We start from the raw sequence: 5790 nt of genomic DNA on the forward strand, positions 1-5790 counted from the left end.
ACAACCTACCCAACCACCTTTAGATAGACTTGCTAGGATGGAACTCTTCATGGAAGAGCTCAAAAGAAGTAGAGAAGAAGAGAGACTCGTTAGGATAGACCTCCTCCTTGAAGAAATAATAAAGACAAATGAAGAGGAGAAAATAGCAAGAAGGGACCATGAAGAAAAATTGAGACAGAATGCACAACTCTATTCTGAAGAACAATTCATTGAAAGACTGAGAGCTGAGGTCCAAACTTTCAGGCAACAAGATGGTGAGACTCTATATGAAGCATGGGAGAGGTTTAAAGACCTAACAAGGAGGTGCCCACCAGATATGTTCAACGAATGGGTGCAGCTGCACATTTTCTATGAAGGGCTCTCTTATGAGTCAAAGAAGGCCGTAGACCATTCATCCGGAGGATCTTTGAACAAGAAGAAGACTATTGAGGAAGCCATAGATGTTATTGAAACAGTAGCAGAGAACGACTACTTCTATGATTCCGAAAGAGGGAACACAAGAGGAGTAATGGAGCTGAACAATGTATATGCTCTGTTGGCCCAAAACAAGCTCATTACCCAGCAGCTGGCTTACCTCACCAAGAAGATGGAGAGGAACCAAGTAGCAGCAATCTCAACATCATCAACAACCCAAGAAGGAGTGAATGAAGAAGCATAGGGTAGTCAGGAGCAAGCCAACTACATTGGAAATTCACCAAGGAAAAACTATGATCCATACTCCAAGACCTACAACCCTGGGTGGAGAAACCACCCAAACTTTGGGTGGGAAAGTGAGCAAGATCAAAACCAAGACCAGAGACGTTACAACCCCTACAACAACACTTCTCCACACGCCTATCAGAACCAAAACAGCACATCTGCTCCGAATCACCCATCAATTGATGACAAGCTCTCTAAGATCGAAACCTTAATTGAAGGAGTATGCAAAGACATTCGAAACAGTAAAGCATTCAGAGAGGAAGTGCAGTCAAACATGCAGAATCAAAATGCTGGCATCAAGAAACTGGAGACACAAATCAGCTATCTATTTAAGCAGCTTCCTAACCACAACCTTTGCTATGATGCCAATTCAAGCAAAAGGGAGGAGTGTCAAGCTATCACACTTAGGAGTGGGAAAGAACTGAAGGAACTGCCCCCAAAAACCACAAGAAGAAGGCTCAAATGAAAAGGGAGAAGAGCAAGATGGAGTTCAACCTCCCACGCAAAGTCCGCAGAAAGAAAAAGGGATGCCACAACTGAACATCTCAAGAGCTCCATATCCCCAGCTATTGAAGAAAAAGGAAGATGACAACCAGTTCTTGAGATTTTTAGAAATCTTCAAGAAACTACAAATCAACATACCCTTTGCTGAAGCCATAGAACAAATGCCACTCTATGCCAAGTTTTTGAAGGAGCTAATGACTAAGAAGAGAAGCTGGAAGAACAATGAGACTGTGATACTAACCGAAGAGTGTAGTGCTATCATTTAGCATAAACTACCCCAGAAACTGAAGGATCCTGGGAGTTTTCAGATCTCTTGTATTATAGGAGAAATCACAATAGAGAAGGCTCTTTGTGACTTAGGGGCCAGCATCAATTTGATGTCAGTAGCTATGATGAGAAAGATTAAAATTGAGGAGGCAAAACCAACAAAAATGGCCCTACAACTGGCAGACCGGTCGTTCAAATTCCCTCACGGGATAGTAGAGGATTTGCTGGTAAAAGTGGGAGATTTCATATTTCCAGCAGATTTTGTGGTGCTGGACATGTAAGAGGACGCCAAGACCTCCATCATCTTGGGAAGGCCATTCTTGGCCACTGCTGGAGCTGTCATTGATGTTCAGAAGGGTGACCTCACCCTGAGATTACACAACAAAAAGATGACATTCAATGTGTTCAAGGCCATGAGTTACCCACCAGAACAATTGGGGGAATGCATGAGGTTAGATGCACTTGAGGATGAAGTGCAGGAGAATTTTGAAGAAGAAGAACCTGAAGAGGATGAGAGAATGGTGGAGGAAGAATCTGAATCAAGTGAAGTGGTAGCCACAATAGAAATACATATACCAGATGCACCAAAGGAAGGGAACGAAAAGTCAGAAGCACCCAAACTTGAACTCAAAGCACTGCCACCCACTCTCAAATATGCATATCTAGGAGAAAATGAAAACTACCCAGTGATCATAAATTCATCCCTCAGTCAAGATCAAGAAGACGAGCTACTCAAGGTGCTGCGGGAGCATAAGGATGCCATTGGATGGACCCTTGCTGACTTGAAGGGAATCAGTTCAGCCATATGCATGCATAAAATACTGTTGGAAGATGATGCTAAGCCATCTATTCAATCCCAAAGAAGGCTGAACCCATTCATGAAGGAAGTGGTATAGAAAGAGGTTATGAAGCTTTGGCAAGGAGGGGTCATATACCCAATTTCGGACAGCCCTTGGGTTAGCCCCATACATGTTGTGCCCAAGAAGGGAGGAATCACTGTGGTTGCCAATGAGAAGAACGAGCTCATACCTACAAGGACCGTCACAGGATGGCGGCTGTGCATAGACTACAGAAAACTCAATGAGGCTACACGAAAAGACCATTTTCCCCTTCCATTCATGGATAAGATGTTGGAAAGACTTGCAGGACACGCATATTATTGTTTTCTCGATGGTTATTCAGGATATAACCAAATAGTGGTTAATCCCAGAGACCAAGAGAAAACCTCATTTACTTGTCCGTATGGAGTGTTTGCCTATAGGTGCATGCCATTTGGGCTATGTAATGCACCTGCAACTTTCCAACGCTGCATGCTTTCTATCTTTTAAGATATGATAGAAAAATTCATTGAAGTTTTTATGGATGATTTCTCGGTATTCGGAGATTCCTTTCCTAGTTGCCTACATCACCTCGCCTTGGTATTGAAAAGATGCCAAGAGACCAATTTGGTCTTGAACTGGGAAAAATGCCACTTCATGGTGACAGGAGGAATAGTCCTTGGTCACAAGGTCTCTCACCAAGGCATTGAGGTTGATAGAGCTAAAGTAGAACTTATTGAAAAACTACCCCCACCCAGTGATGTCAAGGTAATTAGGAGTTTTTTAGGGCATGCTGGTTTTTATAGAAGGTTCATTAAAGATTTTTCAAAGATAGCCAAGCCCTTAAGCAATCTCCTTGTATCTGATACACCATTTATCTTTGATGAAACATGCATGCTAGTATTTGCACATTTGAACATGAGGTTATCCTCTGCCCCTATCATTTCCCCACCTGATTGGAACCTACCATTTGAATTGATGTGTAATGCATCTGATTTTGCAGTTGGGGCAGTGTTAGGACAAAGGAAAGATAACTTAGTTTGTGTGATATACTATGCTAGCAAAGTCCTTAATGAAACTCAAAGAAATTATACCACTATTGAAAAGGAGTTGCTAGCAATAGTTTTTGCATTTGACAAATTTAGATCATACCTCATTGGTGCTAAAGTGATTGTCATTACAGATCACACAACACTTAAATATTTGTTTGCCAAGAAAGAATCAAAGCCAAGACTAATAAGGTGGATCTTACTGTTGCAGGAATTTGATATTGAAATCAGAGACAAGAAAAGAGTGGAGAACAAGGTGGTAGATCACCTATCCAGAATTCCTCATGATCAAGGTGGAGGAAATGATACAAATGTGAACGAGCTCTTCCCTGATGAGCAGTTGATGACAGTTCACAAAGCACCATGGTTTGCAGATATTGCAAATTTCAAGGCAACTGGGGCATTACCCCCAGGGATCAACAAACATCAAAAAAGGAAGCTCATGAATGATGCAAAATACTTTGTCTGGGACGAGCCATATCTCTTCAAGAAATGTTCAGATGGAATCCTTAGAAGATGTGTTTCGGAAGAAGAAGGAAGAGAAGTCCTGTGGAATTGCCACGGTTCATGTTATGGCGGGCACTTTGGAGGGGACAGAACTGCAGCAAAGGTGTTACAAAGCAGATTCTTTTGGCCCACCCTTTTCAAGGATGCCAAGGAACTAGTAAAAAGCTGCAATGAATGCCAAAGATCTGGAAACCTGCCCAAAAGAAACACCATGCCACAAAATTTCATCTTGGAACTGGAACTGTTTGATGTGTGGGGAATAGATTTCATGGGACCATTCCCAACCTCATATGCAAACAAGTACATCCTGGTAGCAGTGGATTATGTTTCCAAGTGGGTAGAGGCTATTGTAACCTCAACTAATGATAACAAGGTAGTCATGAACTTCCTCAGGAAGAATATCTTTAGCCGGTTTGGAGTCCCAAGAGCCCTCATCAGTGATGGAGGGAGCCACTTTTGTAACAAACCACTAGAAGCTCTCCTCCTACGATATAAGGTAAAACACAAAGTAGCCACACCTTACCATCCTCAAACAAGTGGGCAAACTAAGATATCCAACAGAGAGCTGAAGAGGATCCTGGAAAAGACTGTGGGTGCATCTAGAAAGGATTGGTCGAAGAAGCTGGATGATGCTCTTTGGGCATACAGAACAGCATTCAAAACTCCACTTGGAATGTCCCCATATCAACTGGTCTATGGGAAGGCTTGTCATTTACCACTGGAGCTGGAACACAAAGCTCTCTGGGCTATCAAGATACTAAATTTTGACAGCATTGCTGCTGGTGCAAAAAGGATCTTGCAGCTGCAAGAGATGGAGGAATTCAGATCACAAGCTTATGAAAACACTAAGATGTATAAAGAAAAGGCAAAGAGAAAACATGACATGCATCTTGCGCCCAAGAGTTTCGAAAAGGGGCAGCGAGTACTCCTTTACAATTCTAAATTAAGGCTGTTCCCAGGAAAATTCAAGTCAAGGTGGTCCGGACCTTTCATGGTTACGAAAGTATCACCATATGGCCACATCGAAATCACAGATGAAGGTTAAGAGAGGACTTTTACAGTGAATGGACAAAGACTCAAGCATTATCTGGGAAACATGGGGGAAAACCCTAGAGTAAAGTACCATCTCAAGTAATTAAGGACTCGTCGAGCTAGCGACGATAAAAGAGCGCTCTGTTGGGAGGCAACCCAACCTCAGGTAGTTTCACTTTCATCTTTATTTCAATAAAAAATTCACAAGTCGTTTCCCTTGTATTGTAAGGAGCTAAATTTGGTGTTCCACACCAGAACAATCCAAGAGTGATGGTGTAATTCTAAGTTTGGTGTTCCACCAAAGGACATTGGTTAGAATTACACTCCACTCCAAAAGAACATTGCTAGCTCCATCCAATCAAGAGAAACCACTTAGATGTAGTTAGACTATAGGTGATCATTACTTTGTTGACAACAAGATATGGGGTTCTCTGCATATGTGCAATGTTTGCACTGGGCAAGGAACTAAGTTTGGTGTTCACACACCAAATTGAATTCAAAAAGCACCAGCATACATGCAAGCTAACTATGTCTCAAGTGCTTTCGGAACAAGCAACTTCCAATAACCTTGCAGGAATCTTATGAGGAAATGGTACACCTCCACCCAAAGAAGCGAGGCAGCAAAAACTAGGATGATGACAAAGAAAGAGGGCAACCAGAAATCATCACCCGAAGGTTGTATTGTTACTTAATTCTGTTGTACTCAGAATTGTTGAAAGTTGGAAGTCCGAATACACTTTTGATTTGTAGTTACTCGTAGTTGAACCCTTTTTAAATTCTGTTTTTTTTTAGTTCTGAATAGGTCTATGTGCACTAGTCTTTATGTCACTGCATCCTTACTTTACTTACTTGTATGCTTGTCCCTTTTAATCAAATGAAGAAAGAATGTTTATGTTTCAAAAGACCAGAGTGGA

The 5790-nt window shown here is 41.8% G+C and overlaps 1 non-coding gene across 1 annotated transcript; it reads right to left on the bottom strand.

Moving 5' to 3' along the window:
- Positions 1-214: 214 nt before the first annotated feature.
- Positions 215-321, bottom strand: LOC148571461 (small nucleolar RNA R71). The gene has a single exon (XR_015908611.1). It is a non-coding gene; the product is annotated as a small nucleolar RNA R71 (small nucleolar RNA).
- Positions 322-5790: the final 5469 nt, after the last annotated feature.

Source organism: Arachis ipaensis, chromosome B3, assembly GCF_059453495.1.
Source record: "Arachis ipaensis isolate K30076 ecotype BB chromosome B3, ASM5945349v1, whole genome shotgun sequence".
Classification (NCBI taxonomy): domain Eukaryota; kingdom Viridiplantae; phylum Streptophyta; class Magnoliopsida; order Fabales; family Fabaceae; genus Arachis; species Arachis ipaensis.